General features: G+C 43.8%; 1 long non-coding RNA gene across 2 annotated transcripts in view; it reads right to left on the bottom strand.

The window, feature by feature from the left end:
• LOC128348830 (uncharacterized) overlaps positions 1-17298 on the bottom strand; it is a 79798-nt gene that overhangs the window by 3385 nt on the left and 59115 nt on the right. The gene's annotated exons all lie outside the window — the stretch shown is intronic.

The raw sequence follows: 17298 nt of genomic DNA, 5'->3' as shown, positions 1-17298 counted from the left end.
CCTTCATTGCTCATTTTGACTGTCATTGGACAGTGCCAACTGTCAACTACCATGTGCCTACCATACCACCACACCACCTGCAAGGCATTGGGGTACTCAGTTTATATTTTTGGAATATTGAAGTGTTTAGATTCTTTGGTGTCTAATAACCTTTCCTCATAATGAATCCCTATAAGGATTCATTATATGCCTTCATTTCTTCTGTTCATTTTGACAACTGCCAAATGCCATGTGTCAACTACACACACACACACACACACACACACACACACACACTGGGGTACTCAGTTTATTTCTTAGGAATTTTTGTTTAGATTCTTTGGAGTCTTCATTACACCCCTTCATTTCTTCTGTTCATTTTGACCCCACTGCTTTGTGGGGGTGGGGTGGGGAATTAGTGCCATCCAATGTGCCAACTACTCCCCAACCTGCAAGCCACTGGGTACTCAGTTTATATTTTAGAAATTTTTTTTAGGTGTTTAGACTCTTTGGTGTGTAATGAATCCTCATACGGATTTATTATGGGGAAAGGTTATTAGACATCAAAGAGTCTAAACAATTGAAAAAATTCCTAGAACATAAATTGAGTGGCACCCCACTGCCTTGCGGGTGGGAGGGAGTTGTAGTTGGCACATGGCAGTTAACAGTTGGCACTGTCCAAAGTCGGTCAAAATGAATAGAAGAAATGAAGGTGTGTAATGAATCCTCATAGGGATTCATTGAGGAAAAGTTATTATACACCAAAGACTCAAAATACGTGAAAAATAGTGATCACACATTTTGCACCATAACGCCACATCTACAAGGGGTAAAGCTATGCTTTTTTAAAAAATGAAAGCTGTGAATATGGGGGAATTAATAGGAGGAATCCAAATCTTGAATCATTTTGAATTGAATCTGGCATGATTCGACTTGGACCCAAATCTAGCCAATGGACCACAGGGGTGATTTGTTCTTTCTCCAAATTGCATGAATCAGCTAGATCTGGGTAGAAATAGATTTGTACCCAAATTGATTCACACATCCCTACTCTAGACAGTGTACACAATTTAAAACAACAAATATAAAGCAGAATAAAAACAATTAAAACAATTATGATTATTAATCAATGTCTGCTGAGGGTCTATAATGCAAACCTCAGTGTTGAAAGGTTGCCCACCCACAGCAGAGATTACTTTTTTAGGTTAGGTATAGAGCTATGCAAACATTTTGATTTGGAGTGTCCATTCTTCCAATTCAGCCCTAATGAGAGTAATAGTAAGAATCTGTGCTCCATTATATATTCTCTCTGCATCTATGCAGGCTTATTGAAGCCTAATAAACCTTCCCCTCCTACATAATTACTTTTGAAATTCAATGTTGTGTTGCCCCAGTCCACACCCTTCTCCCCGTTACACTCTTGCACACACATTTTTCCCTTTTGTAATTAAAATGGAAAATTCTGTGCATTAGTTTTCTTTACACATTATACAATAACAGAGAAATTAATTAAGAGGTCTATATTTCTATTTCAAGGTTCAAATGTTTTCAATGAGTAGAACGTGCTCTTAAAAATCTGCAGCATCAGCTGAGTCTCTTGCTTTCCAAATGCAAGCTTTCTTCTTTTTTCTTCTCCTCCAACTACACAGATGTTAATTGAGGGATGTGTACGGATCGCAATTTGAAGCATTATTTGCAGCATATCACTGGCATATTTAAAATGGAGAGCAGGTGCATACCTGCTCTCCAGTCGCTCACCGTCACTTCCTGTATCGGTGGCGCTCCCCCCAGCTATCATCACATGCGGGCGGTGATCTCCTCAGCTGCTCCCCAGTTACAACCATGCCGACCATGCAAATGGCTGCTGTGCATGTGCGGACACATCATGTGAGGGCAGCTGGGGAGAGCGCCGCTGACACACAATGATAGCTGGAGGGAGCACTGCCAATACAGGAAGGGGCAGTTAACAAACAGAGGAGCAGGTGAGTAGCTACTCTCCTCCGTTTTAAAGGTGCCGGAGTCTATGTGCTTTGAATCACGATTCATTCACATCCTTAGTGATTTGATAAGGACCAGATTCCTGACACCTGTTTGTCAGCAGTCTTCCACAAACTCAGAATAGTGTTTTAGCCCCACAACAAACTCTGTGAGATGGGTGAGGCTGCCTTGCCCAACACTACAAATTGGGTGTCATAGCTAAATAGGACCTGAATCTGGGTCCTCAGAGCCCTACATTTTACAGTACACTGGGGGGCATGAGGAAAATTAGCAATAGCAATAGCAATAGCACTTACATTTATATACCGCTTTGTAGCCGGAGCTCTCTAAGCGGTTTACAATGATTTAGCATATTGCCCCCAACATTCTGGGTACTCATTTTACCGACCTCGGAAGGATGGAAGGCTGAGTCAATCTGAGTCAAATTAGTCAAATTAGTCCCTTTGAAATCTAAAGGACAAGTTAGGCACTACCTAACTTGTCCTTTTAATGTAAATGGGAATACTTTTGACAGATTTTCATCATGTCAGCCACTGGCTCTAACTTGTTTTCTTATCCCCCCACCCCCAAACAGCATTATGTTGTCCATTTAGATAGCTGGACAGCTAGAAGGCCAATGACCATATCAAAAGGCTCCTTAGGCTCCCACCGAGTGTGACATTGGTCCATCAATCTATCACCAAACATGAGTTCAGGTGATGAAGTAGCAATCTCTACCTCCAGGACAAGTTTGCAGCATATCACTGGCATATTTAAAATGGAGAGCAGGTGCATACAGGTGCAGGTGGAGCAGGTGCAGGTGGAGGCTTTTCAGACAGAAGTCTTTACCATGGGTTTTTTATGAGGCTTTACTGCGAGTTCGAGGCAGAACGGATACTCCAGTGCAAAAAGAGATTGGGTTGTTTGTTTGTTTTACCATGGACATAAATTGGGCTAGGTCTCAATACGGAGCGTGTGGGGGGGGGGATCATGTGTGAAGTGCTCGCTGACATATCACATGGACTTTGGGGTAAATCTGGCCAATATGTGAATAGGGGTGTGCAATTCGAATTTTCCGTGTTTCAGTTCGGACCCGAACTAAAACACCCCTGTTCTGTTCTGTGCCCGAATTTTGCCCACCCGAATCACCCCTGATTCGGTTCGGATTAACCCGAATCCGAATCGATTCGGGTAAAAAAAAGGTCCTGGGGCCAAAAGAGTGGGGTGGGGTGGTAGTGCCCAATGGGTGGAGGCTACCACCCAAATTTCAGGGGGATTGGGCAAAGGGCTGATTTTTGGTGATTTTTTTAAAGTTTTAGTGTCTTTGGGGCAGATCGGGGGCAGAAAGTGGGATCTGGGCCAAAAGAGTGGGGTGGGGTGGTAGTGCCTAATGGGTGAAGGCTACCACCCCAATTGCAGAGTGATTGGGCAGAGGCTGATTTTTGGTGAATTTCTGAGGTTTACGCGTTTTTAAGGTTTTCCCCCATTAGGTAGAATGGAGGGTGTATCGCTTCACGTCGGGGGGAAAGGGGTGGCCTAGAGTGGTGTGGGGTTGGTGGTAGTGCCGGGTAGGGGCAAGGAAGCTACCTGAATTTTTTCAAAGGATTTGGGCAGAGGGCTGATTTTTGGTTAATTGTTGAAGTTCACATGTCTTTAAGGTTTAGATTCTAAGAGAGCAGATGAGAGTGGATTCATGGTGTGTCATTGAAAATCTCATTTGCTATCACAGAATCCACACTCAGAACACCTCAGAAGCAACAAAACTCCAACAAATAAAATCACCAAAAATCAGCCCTCTGCCTAAATCCTTTGAAAAAATTCAGGTAGCTTCCTTGCCCTACCCCGCACCACCACCAAGCCCACTCCACTCTAGGCCACCCCTTTCCTCCTGAAGTGAAGCGATTATCCCTAAAGGGGGGAAACCTTAAAAATGCTTAAACTTCTGAAATTCACCAAAAATCAGCCCTCTGCCCAATCCCCCTGGAATTCAGGTGGTAGCCTCCACCCATTGGGCACTACCACCCCACCCCACTCTTTTGGCCCCAGGGCCTTTTCAATTAAAGTGACAGGAAAGCAATTTCTCCATTGAAATCAATGGAGGCAAAAAGGCGGGAAATTCAAAGAGACATCAAACTGAAATGGATGGGGAAGAAGAAGACAAGGCTGGCACTTTTCTGGGAGACCCAAAACACCCAAAAAGGAGACCCAAAACACCCAAAAAATTCAGACCCGAAACAGGGGTGATTCGTTTCAGATCCGATATTTTTCGGGAATCGTCGGGGGTGATTCGATTCGGCTCCAAATCACCTGAAATTGGTCGTTTCGGGCACAGATCGTTCTGTGCCCGAAACGTTTTGCACATCCCTATATGTGAACACATGCCCACCATCCCAAAGTAAAGTTGTGGTAAAGTTGCTGTCTGAAAAAGCTCCTGGGATATGAAGTTAACAAGTTATCCCTGGACTGACCCATCTTAGGAATTATTGGTAAAATCTCATTTTTTGAATCTTTAAGGTATTGCTTCTGAAATTTAGTGATTTGTAGATTGCTCCCTCCTCCTCACCCCACCCAGTACTCAAACATCTTTGTGTTGTTGTGAGCACTCCTGCCAAATGCTAGGAAAAAACCAACCTCAATGGGGTTTGCAAGCATTCAATAGGAATGTTCACAAAAACCCAGCTACTTTTCATGCCCCCCTTGCCACTTTCTCCATTCAGACTGAATTAACATCCGCAAGCCACTCAAATTTTTATCAGTAAAACGTTCTAAGTTCTCACTGCTCAGGCAAACTGCTCTGGCTCTAGGTGAGGTATGCAAAAAGGGAGCCGATTGCTGTATTCCAATCAGTAGCAACCTGGAGCTACCTCTTGTGGTGCTTTTGGTTAGTCTATTCCTTGATCCAAGCCTTGATTCCTTGAGTGGGGCTTTAGTTACTTGTATTCCAGTCCTGGGGTTGAGGCGGGGCTAACAAACAGCCAGCAGCAAGAGCATGGAAAAGCAGTCTGCACTTGCCTCTCTGTACATAATATCTATTTCATTAAACTATTAATATTCCTGATTCCACTCCACTGCATACCACAACTCTTGCATACGACAACTCTTTCCTTTGGATTCTACACCTCTCTCCAATCTTCTCCCCACTAATTATTATTATTTTATTTTTTATTTATCATATTTTTATACCGCCTGATATTTACATCTCTATGGTTAGCCATTGAATACTAACAGGAGTATTTAGTGGCTCAAATTGATATACCATTTATGCTGCGGGCACAGGGCCAATGAGAAGTTGGAATGGTGTTATTCTGCTTGGCTTTTTGCTCTTACGCAATGACGGCCCATCCACATCGGGGGGGGGCAGAAAATCAGCCTTAGGTGCAGTTGTTTCCCACTCTTTTTGCCCTGACCCACCTGCCTTGCTCTCCCTCACCTTGCTCCTCTCCACTGCCACATTAATCCAAGTCACATGGATTGGTAATTTGCCAGGTTGGGGAACCAGGCGAATGACCAGCCCTTGTGCCTGGGGTTAGCACAGTGATGGGGCATGGTGAGGGAGAGTGAGGCAACTGGGGTGAGGGGAGATGGATGGGAGGGAGCAGCGCATGTGGCTTCTTTTCAATCCCATCCGGATGGGCTGCCGCTGCCCTAATGTGATCCTGCAAGTAAGGAGGCTTACTTAAGCCTGGTGTATGGCATTTTAATATCATCTTTAAACATGTCTAATTATTTTAAGCTTAAAAGAAAACATGATGTAATTTAACATTATTTTAATACCAACAATTTAACATTATTCTAATATATTTGCCACCAGGCAAATAGCAATGTGGATGCAAATGACATTGATGCCTATTCAGCATCCTGGGACTAGAGCAAGTTAAAATGCATGATTTAATTTTTTTTTTTTTAAGATCCAATTTTATATATCAGTTGCATTAAGCATCCCTGAAAAACAGCCTGGTTTGAAATGATATTGGAATATAATGCTAGAATATTAAAGTCAAAGTTGAATCCACAATCTTCTATTACACAGATGCCTGCTTTTCGTTGAAAAGTAGAAGGGCAAAACTATGCGAATTTTGAGGTCAAGCATTATAAATATGACACAACAAGTAATTAATTCTATTTATCATTGTACAAATTATGAATATTTTAGTCTGTCAGCCAAAGAGCCTGGACATTTCCTTTCCATGTCATGGGCAAAGACAGCTCCCTAGTAACTACCAGCTCATGCTTCTGGGAAATTCTTGGCCCGTAAGTCTTCAAATAAAGGCTGAATAATTCAGTACCCTTGCCCGGATCTGCTTCTCTGTTAATAGTGGGGAGTAAGAGCACATGCTCCTTCCCCACCCACCCTGGGCACCTGTCCTCCCTTCAGTGCCATTAGCTAGCCACATGTGGCCGCAAGGTTCTTAAACAAGAATCTGGGAATTGATGGTATGATCTCAGCCTTTCATGCATGCATATGCCCAGGTTGGTGTGGATGTCCTGTAGCAATGAAGTTGGGCAATGCATGGGTGGGCAGAGAGAGATGATACGTGTTTGCTCCCCATCACACACTGGTGAGTAAAATATGAGTAAGTGGCTGCATTCGCACGTAACATGAAACCAGATGCAAAGGGACCTCCATTTTCATTTTCAGTACATCCAAATGCAAGCAACTGTTATTTTGCAGAAAAATGTACCCAAGGTTGTCCTCTCCTGACAGTGATTTGTACCTTTGGTTTGAAGTGCGTTCTACTGCCTGGATCCCCAGTTCTATGGTGTCAGTGTTACATCCGAACACTGGCACTGGAGTCTGGTTGTTTTGCAACTGGAGTTGAGGGAAGAAGCTTCTCCCTTGTACTGACTACTATTGGCTGCTGCCTTGGAAGGAAGCCAAGGCAGTCAGTTACCCGTCCTCTCTTCATTCAGCAAGACTGCAGAGTGGGAACTCTCCTGAGCGTCTGAATTTGGGTGGGAGGGGAGTTAGTGGAGCAGACCCATGGGTCAATTCATTCCACAGTTCCATGTTACATCCGAAGGTGGACAGCATGTTGTCTAATCCAGTCCTAAGTGATCTTGCTTTGTGCCCCATAACAGAAACTATGGATTTCACAATTGCTCACTTAAGTAAATATAAATTCTTAAATGCAAGCAGTATGTTGACTGTATGACAAGAAGTTTAGAATTATGCTTATCCACTCCATCAAATCCATCAGGTTCACAGGCATCAGACACAGCTAGTCTCCTTCCCTGAGCAGCCAGGTTCCATCTTTTGCCCCCACCAGCACCATTAGGGTCTCCACCAGGGCTGAATAACTTTGCCCCTCCTGCAGATGTTGTAATACAGCTCCCATAATCCTTGACTATTGCCTGCTGTGGCTGGGGATGGTGGGAGCTGTAGTCCAAAAGCCAGTGGAGGTCCAAAGTTGTGCAGCCCTGGTCTACAGCTAACCTGCCAGACTCCACTCCCTGATTTTCCAGATATTGGCACTCAACTCTCAGAATTCACCCCTTGCATCTGAAGGCAAAGATCATGTATTTGGGCATCGCCTGGAAAAACAACATAAAACTAGTTGCTAAATACGGGGAGACCAACTGTCAAAAGACCAACTGTCTTTCTACAATGTGAATTGATATAGCATTGTAGAGTGAATTGATATAGCATAGTATAGCATAGTAGCAGAAATGGGCAAAATATGCAGAAAAGGTATTTTAGATTCAAAATACCAAATAGCTGAGAAAATGTATTTAAGAAGATATAAAATACTGGGTAAAAACCAATAAAAATACAAAATACAAATAGTATTTTAAAATACATCTTAAAATACAAAATACAAAACCTGAAAAAAGGAAACAATTTTGAGATGTTCATTACTTATCCAAACTTGTTTCCATTTTCTTTAAGCAATATGTGTATTTCAAAGATTAAAGCCAAAATGCCTTAAGACCTCTTTGGAACATGTAGCCGTTGCAGGCACATAAGGAGGCAGAACTGAGCACGCTACCAGCCAGATCAAGTTTAAAACAATCAAAAGCTAGTTTATTTAAGTAGATATAAAAAGAAGGACAGTACACAGGCAACCAAAGCAAAATGGTTAAAATGCACAAGCGAGATATCTTTCTTCCTATCTAGTGTTAAATAGAGATGTGCACAAAACCAGCTGGCCTGGTTTGGTTCGAGTCTGGACCAGACTTGAACTTGACCGGAGCAGTTTGGTCCGGCAACCTCCCACCCAGTTCGGTCTGGGGGGGGGGGGCGTATTGCAATTTTTTCTTTATTTTTTTTTAACCTTTAGCCTCTTTGGGGGGCTTCCTCTAGGCTGTGTGTGTGTGTGTGTGTGTGTGTGTGTGTGTGTGTTCATGAAGATTCCCCCTCTCCCTGCCAGCCTCGGTTAGAACCGCCGTGGCCCATTCTACCACCTTTTTCGGCCCGTTCGTGCCTCCGTATGTTGGTGCGGAGGCCATTTTGACCACTGCTATGCATGCACAAATGGCCTCTGCAAGGCCTGTCATGGCAGAGGCCATTTGTGCATGCCTCGTGGCCATTTTTTTTAAAAAAACTTTTAAAACAAATGGCCGCCACACGCAGCCTAGAGGAAGCCTCCCAAAGGGGCTAAAGGTAATTTATTTATATTTTTAAAAAAACCATGAACCCGCCCGAACCATCGGGGGGGGGGTTTGGTCTGAGGTCTGAACAGGGAGGGTTCAGTTTGACCCCGGAACTGTCAAATCGAACTGGTTCAACGTAGAACCAACCCCCCCCCCCTTGAACTGTTCACACATCCCTTATGTTAGACAGGAGACTTGGTAGCTCAGGTCTCAAATTGCAGTTCAGAGAACAAAAGCTTTCTTTGTGGTGAAATCTGCACATTCCCAGGAGCCATGCAGCCTGGACTCAGCTAAGAAAGCTAAACTAATACCAAAGTAGCATGTTGGCAAGAGTCCCTCCCCTCATCTAACTCGAGGTTAACTATCCCCTCTTGGAGACAGGCAAAACAATCAAAAGCCTAATGTTTCTCCCTCAAGATAGAGCTTTCTGAACAATAGGAAAAAGATTCCTGACAAACAAGTGAGAGAAATCCACAAACGTGGTGGGTGTGGGCCCAGGCCAAAATTGGTTTTTGGAATTGAGGGAAGTTCTGATATGAAACTGGAATGTGTTTTAAAGCTAAACAAAGGCTCATTCTGTCACATCCTACCCTCCTCCCTACCAACCTGTTCCAGTGGGGAAAGTGTTCTGCTGCTGGACACTGCTGAAAATGGGACAACACACAACATTCAAAGAGTCAGAGTGGCTTAAACATCACCAGTGAGTTTTGGGGAATACTAGACTCTTAACTCATCATGTAGCCTACATAGTCTATGGTGCAAACTAGGAATAGCACAAAAAAGTAGGAAACATACACAGGATCAGATCCCCAAGCACTTCCCATAAAACGAGCATGCAAAAAGCATAGCAAAGCATTTTCAGCAATCTACCATAACAGATATAAGCATTTATCTTATTCCTACAAGGCTGTGTGTAGCCAGCTCCAAGCACCTCAGAGGCAAGATGCCTCCAAATACCAGTTGCAACAGCAAAAGAGAGGATATGCCCTCAGCTATTGCCTGTAGGCTTCTCAGAGGGATCTGGTGGGCCACTGTGTGAAACCAGATGCTGGACTGGATTGACACTGGCCCCTACACATAGGAAACATAGAACCTTTTCCCAGCAACATAAACTTAAGCATTCTCAGTTTCTCTCATCTCTTTGCAATTAGGAAGCAAATGAAAATCTCCTACTTTCTCCCCCACCACAACCCTACAAAATAATATAGTACCCCCCCGCCCCCAAATACCTAACAAATAGGGTAGCTGCTGGCTGGGAATCAGATTTTGATTCCCAGCCAGCCCAGAGCCCAAAGTGTCTGCAAAGAGTTTTAAAGAAGATGATAATTATTTACCTCTTGCCCTCCTAACTATGCTTTGCTGATTGGTGTACAGTAGAAGAGAGAAGGACAATGTGTAGGCAAATCTCAATTAATCCATATGTCTGCAAACCTTCTCACTTTCCAAAGGGGTGGGGATGGAGTTTGCATCCCAGTGTGGGTGTCACTGATCACTGAAAGACATTAGCCTGGTCATTTCAAACTGGTCAAGCCACTTATCACTTGCTTTTCTCCTTGTTATACTACTAATCAGAGAATCCTAGAGTGAAAGGGTGTGCCTCCTAAGAACTTGCTTGCTGAATTGCTACAAAGATAACACAAGACTGACTGGGTTGTACAACTGACTGATGAACTTGAGCATAGAAGCTTGGTGATGCTAATAGGCTGTTTGCTTGCATTAAAAAGGCAGCTCCTGAAGCAAAAAACCCCAAAGCAAAGCTGATGTATTTTGGTTTCAGCAATGTATTTTAAAAATACAAAATACCTGAACAAATGTATTTTAGATACAAAATACTGTTCTGAAAAGTGTTTTAGATACGGATTACAAAAGTATTGAAAATACATATTTTAAAAAACATGTATTTTAGATACTGCCCATCTCTGCATAGTAGTTTTTAGAGTGTGAGCCTAGAAGCCCAAGTAATGGGCAGTAATTAAACTACAAGTAGTTCTCCTACTAGTTATATAACTTTTCATGTAGTTGAATAGTAATTACAACTACTTTATGAACATAGTTCAACCTACCTAGTCAAACTACTTTTGTTAGTAGTTAACTACTGTAGTTTAAACTACTAACAGCAATAATAACTTCCATCCACCAGGATTTTAAAAAATATAACTCATTATTCAATATAATACTGAGAATTCAATATATATATATCAGTACTACTTCAAAGTAATTAAAATTTTAATTTTAATTCCTTTTACTAAAATGTACTAAACTAGTAGGTAAATCTACTTTTTAGGTAGTAGACAGTAGTTGTAGTTAAACGACATTTAAAAGAGTTACTTTTCATCAGTGGAACATTCAAGTACCATCATAGCCGTTAACTCACTAAGTGTATTTAAGCTAGCTACTTCCTTAGCCTTACCTCTGCTATCTGCATTATGGAGATACAAATCCTGGCTGCCAGGATAACAGACTAGAACAATAATTCTGGTTGTTGTACGAATTCTTGAGATAACATATACATACCTGCCAACATGTCCCTATTTTCCCATTCACCTGAATGGGGGGAAAGGGACATATTGGCAGGTATGCATATGTGAAACTGTTTGAACACTCTTACGCATTGCTATAAATGCTATTATTATTACGAGCATACATTCTAAAGCTGCTCTAGGAATAAAAAATAATTAATTAATCAACGTCAACAGCAGTATTTAGAAAAAGCCAGGTGCAGTGAGCTCCTGATTACCCATTTGCATTTTGCCTAATAATGACAATAAAGTTATTTTTAATCATCTGTGGTTGTTGGGTGGGGGGAGAGAAAATGACTGGAGCTCTTTAAAAGACTAATCATTTTCAGGCACTGTATAGCAAACAGCAAGATTCACGCGGAATGCTTTTACAGCATTGCTCCTGACATCTTACAACCCAGACTATTAAACATTCATCAATAAAAATTTAACATCCCATCTTCTCTTTGATATCCTCAACTGCTTGCTACGTAAGACAACAAGGCTTTCCTCAACTCAGTGTGATGGCAGGACATCAAAGCTGCTTCCACAGCTAGCCCAGTTCAAACTGTTTCTTGTATTTAGAAAGCAGAGTTGTCACTTGGGATCAGAGAGAGTAACACAGGAGCTTTTCTCTGGCTCGTGTGTATTTATAATCCATCATTCTGAGGCATATAGTATGCCCGCGTCATGTCTATCCTGTGACTTTCAAGGCTCCACATGTTAAGCTAACTATCCTGCAGTCTATTCTGCTGCAGGACAGAAAAATGGAAAGGGTTCCCCTTTTTCTTAAGGCATCAGGACAGAACTAAGTGTGATGCTGTAATACAGGATTACTGCCCAAAATGCAACCTCTGTGTTGAGTCCTCTCCCAAGAAATCTATAGTTCTGGAAATGCATGACATGATTTCATTCCTTTGTGTGTTTCCCCAGGGCCAGCTTATTGACCGCTGCTGGAGCATGGGGGAGAGAACATAATGCCCGATGTGCACAATATATCACACACTGCCAGAATTACACATTAACAGGAGAGGATAGGGAATTTTACACTGCTTTGCCATTTCCTAAGGCAACCACGTGTTTCTCCCATCCTTCTTTTCCATCCTGTACTGCAGATCTGATCAGCTGGCTGAGTGGGGGCATGGCCACAACTTTTTAACTCTTTATTTATTTATTTATTTTTGGTTACTCAGGGTTGCTTTTATGTCCTCTCCCATTAATTCCTCTCCAGTTTCTTCCCCGGCAAAATAGCATCTATTACTCCCCTCCTGTTCTGTAGGGAAATTCTCCTAGAAAATCCCTTATTCTGTTGATATCAATTTTTGTACAAGCTGCCATTTTGCATTTTGGTTCTGGCTCCCCAAGCTGCCATTTTGTGGCTGGCTCCTCCTCCGCAAGTCCCTATTTCATGCTAGTAGCTCCTAAGGCTCTGCCAAAAAAAAAGAAAGAAAGAAAGAAAGAAAGGAGTAGTTCATGGAAGCCTTAAGTCTGCCCACCCCTGCACTCCATCACCCTGGCTTTCACTCTTCATTATAATGGAGGGAAATGCTCAGCCTGCCATCCACCACTTTGCCTCCCCTTCCTTCTGTTGTGACTACTGCTGCCCCTCCTTTCTTCCACCACAAGGCCCTCAGATACCGATCTTGGGGCAGGGGAAAGAAGAAGCAGAGGAGGCAGATGCAGAAGCGTATCTAAGGAAAATAGCGCCTAGGGCAAGCACTGAAATTGCGCCTCCTGTCCAAACATCTGACACCCATCTTTCAGATAACTTTACCATAATATCAGCGGAAAAATACAAGTCTGAAGGTCACATACAAGTCACAAATCTGAATATGTGTACAGTGACATATTAATTTAAAAATACATATATATATTACCTGTAGCCCCTTTGGGGGGCTTCTAAAGGCTGGGGGGGTCTGCAAAGGTTTCCCCTCCCCCCTGCTGGCATCTAGGGCCTCACAGGGACCATTTAAGCATGTGCAGTGGCCATTTTTTAAAATATATATATATATTTAAATGGCAGCTGAAAACAAGATGGCCACCACGCATGCTCAAATGGCCTCTGTGAGGCTTGGTATGGCCTAGGGCCTCAAAGAGGCCATTTGAGCATGCACGGTGGCCATTTTGTTTTCGGCAGCCTTTAAAAAAAATATATAATAATTTTAAGAAATGGCGCCCCCCCTTCAAGTGGCGCCCGGGGCACGTGCCCTGCCTGCCCCACCCTAGATATGCCACTGGGCAGATGGCTCATGAATAGCGCTGTGATGGAACCACAGCGCTGAACTGAGCGCTGAACTGTGATGGAACCACAGCGCTGAACCACAGAGTCTGAACTGATTTTGAACTGAACCGCCCAGGCCATGAGCCAGTTCATTAGAACTGGCAGCAGTTTGGTTCAAGCTCTTGAACTGGGTCAACCCAGTTTGACCCAGCTCAATTGCTCTGCTTGTAAAGGGGAATCCAGTAAGGATTCCCCTTAACAGCCAAAGGGGGATTGTCTTTGTAAAACTTGGGGGAGGGCAGGTGAGAGGGCACCTTACCGGTTCTTGCAGCGGTGACTGTGGCGGCAGCTTCCAGGTGGGGGCGGCATGCATGGAGGCTGGAACTGGGCCACTTGCCAGCCCAGGGGTAGGGGAGTGCTGGTGGGCCTGAGAGGGGCTGCTGCCCTGGTGCCGCTGCCACAACAGCAACTGTACGAGACAGTAAGGTGCCCTCTCACAACCCAGTTTTACATAGGCAACCCCCCTTTGCTTGTAAAGGGGAACCACCTTAACGGATTCCCCTTTAGAAGCAGGGCAATCAAACCAGTCAAATGGTCCCAACTGGTTCGATCCGAACTGAGCCCAAACCAGAACCAGGGCCCATTCTTTTTGGGGAGTGGTTTGAGCTCAAACCAGTCAAATTGGGCTGGTTCGAATCAGACCAGGTTTGATTCAAATTGGTTCCGCACACCCCTACTTGTGAGATCTGAGTAAATGTCAGCCTGCTTAAGCAGAGCTGCTTTCAACCCAGTCCTCTTCACAAGTATGCAACTAGAGGTTTAGAATGCCATTAGGGATGTGCAGAAGGGTTTCAAACTGAAGTTTTGAACTGGTTTAAAGTCAAATCAGTTGGGTTCAAAGGCTTGGGGTTGAGCCAAACTACCTCTGGTTTGGCTTGACCCTGGACTGAACCCCATCCTGGCCCATTCAGGGGGGTTCACAAATGTAAAAAACATTTTTAAAAAAACTTTTCCCCCTGGGGGGTTTCTCCGAGGTGAGGGGTCCCATGGAAGTCCCCCTCCCCCCAATGGCCTCCCTTCTTTCCAAAATGGCCCCGTTTCCTATGGTGCAGTGGCCAGTGGCCTGTGTAATGGGCCTCTGCATGGCCTGAGCACAGAGGCCCATTCCGAAGGCATGGTGGCCTCCAAAATGGTCACTTTGCTAGGGGAAAGGGCCAAAGAATGGCTGAATGGGCCACTTTTCGAAGGAAGGAAGGTCAGAGGGGGAACCTCTGTGGACATCCCCACCACCTCAGAGAACCCCCACCCCTGGAGGGGGTAAGTTTAAAGAGTTTTTTAAAAAAATGTTTGTGAACCCCCCAGACCGGATCGAAGAAGTTAAGATCGGTATCTGTCCTGGTCTTCCAACTTCTTTTGTCTCCTCACACCCACATTTTTGTTGCAGAAGAACTATAAGGACAATTTTTGGCGGGTAGGGGGGTGGATTTTCAGCATATCCTTTCTCTCATTCCTAACCCAATAATATCATACATTTCCCAGGCATGCAGACACTTGCACACATGCATTCCCCTGGCTCAGAAACATTTTAGAACACATATGCTTTCTGCAATTATCTCATATTTTCATACAACATAAATAACACATATTCATCTGAGTTCTCCCTCTCCCTCTCCCTCTCCCCCGCCTCTCACACACACACTTTCCACTTCCATGAGAAACTGGATCCCAGAATTCTCCCCAGCATTTAGGGGTAAATTGAACCAAGTTAGTAAGGAACATTGTAGGGGGGAAGTGGATAACATGAATATTGTGGTTCTACTATGTTCTTTTTAACAAGAGCAAGATTGTAAAGGGGTCCTAAGCTTCTTCAATTGAAAATTTCTTCATCTGTCTCAGCTTTGGTGGGAAGAGAGGAAACAGTGTCAGGCAGTGTCCCTCCCTCTTTCTCCCCTCATGACTGACTGGCTGATAGAGATGTGTGAAATGTTTTGGGTACAGAATGATCTGTACCTGAATCTACCTGTTTCGGGCTATTTGTATACAAAACAAATCACCCGAATTTTGGAGCTGAATGTTTTGTTGTTTCAGACCTCCATTTTGTGGCGATCTCCGTGTAGTCTCCATTTTGTGCTTTGACATAGTTTTGAATTTCCCGCCCTTCCAAGCTTCAGATTGGTGAACAAAAGCATGGGCTAATCTGCTGCTGATTCCCTCCTCGCCAGTGCTAACTGTCCCTGCATTGGCCAGGAGAAGGTCGAAGAAGGGGCATGGGTGGGGGGAGTTCAAGGAGGGATTTTCAAAGAGATTTAAAGAGGAAACAGTCACCATTCTGCCTTTCTGCCTTGTGGGAGGAGAGAGAGAGAGCGAGAGAGCGAGAGAGAGAGCGAGAGAGAGCTTTGCTTTGCCTTGCCTATTGCCTTCTGCCTTGACAGCCTGAGCCCAGCCTCCCTTGCCACCCAGCCTGCCTGCCCCTGCTGCATGCCAGCCTGGAGTGGATTCTCTGCTGAATTGCTTTTTTCTTTCTGCTGCTGATTCAGGAATAGAGAAGAAAAGAGAATTCTTTTTTCATCCCCTTCCTGCTGCTGAGAGAATCACTGTCTGCTTGTGCCTTCTGTCTGTGCCACCCACCAGCCCCAGAGCCCCTGTGGCCACTGGCCACCCGGCCAGCCACCCCTCCCCCCAGATTGGCCAGGCTTTTGCCCCAACCCCCGCTTCCAATCTGAAGACTGAAGAAGGAGAAGATTGAAGAAGAAAGCATAGACTCAGCAGAAACCAGACCACAGAAGTGGACAACTGGACACAATGTGGGTGAAGCACTAGACTGAGTGAGTACCCATTTTAACACACACACACACACACACACACACACACACACACACGTCTCTGGAATTGTGTATTCTTGGGTTTTTTCCCATTTGGAGAGTTTTGGGTTGTAATTGAATTTAAAAAGTTGTGCATTGTTTAATTTAAAAGAAACAGGGGTTCTGTGTGTGGGAGGGAGCCCCGTTAGCTAGTACTAGTGGTAGTTATAAGAGTAGCATAGCCTCATGGTTTTAATAAACAATTCTGCCTTTTTTTCCATTCCGAAGATTTTTTTTTTTCATTTTTAAAAAACAGAAGCATGTCCTCCAGCCCTCTGTGCCCATAATATATCAGTATTAATATTTTCTGCCCAGCAGCCTACAGGCTCTGAGGCGGCAGGAAGGCACAGACTCTAGCCTTCTCCTAGCGCCCATTTACCCCCCACCCCCAACTGCAGCATTCTGAGGCCATGGCAAAAATTAACCCTAAACTCACTAACCCTTTCGCACACACACAGGTATACTATGCTTCCCCACTACATATTCTCAAGTCTAGCAGTATATATATTATGCAATTCAAATGCCTTGGATGGTTTGCTGTTCTTCCTGTATTCTGAGGACCTCATGGATGGGCACTGGTCAGGTTCTCTCTCTCTCTCTCTCTCTCTCTCTCTCTGGACTTCTTTGCAATAACTTGGCAAAGAGGCACCTTTTAACATGGTGATTCTCTTTATTTAGCAGGGGGAGAGTAACTGACCCTATCCAGCCCCAGCACAGTACCTCCAGTGACTGTTGCTGGTGTCTATCTGATGTTTCTTTTAGATTGTGAGCCCTTTGGGGACAGGGATCCATCTTATTTATTTATTTGTGATTTCTCTGTGTAGCCTGCCCTGAGCCATTTTTGGAAGGGTGGTATAGAAATTGAATAAATAAATAATAAATAATATAAATAATAATAATAAATATTGTGACTTCTAGCATCATCATCATTTTTATTCAAACTAGATTGTTTGCATCTACAATTGGTCGTGCAGAAATGTCAAAAAATGCACCAAAAATGTGTGCTGTTGTTGTCATCATCACTCTTCTACTTGTGTAGGTGGGAGTGGGGCCAAACCTCACTGTTCCACTGGCAGAATGTTGTTTTGCACCTTTCCTTATTTAGCCCGCTTTTATGGCTGAGTGCCACAGATGTAGCTTTGTCTGTTGCTTGTGGATGAAAAATGCTTGG

This window comes from Hemicordylus capensis, chromosome 3, assembly GCF_027244095.1.
Source record: "Hemicordylus capensis ecotype Gifberg chromosome 3, rHemCap1.1.pri, whole genome shotgun sequence".
Lineage (NCBI taxonomy): Eukaryota > Metazoa > Chordata > Lepidosauria > Squamata > Cordylidae > Hemicordylus > Hemicordylus capensis.
This window is presented reverse-complemented; position numbering and strand designations above follow the sequence as displayed.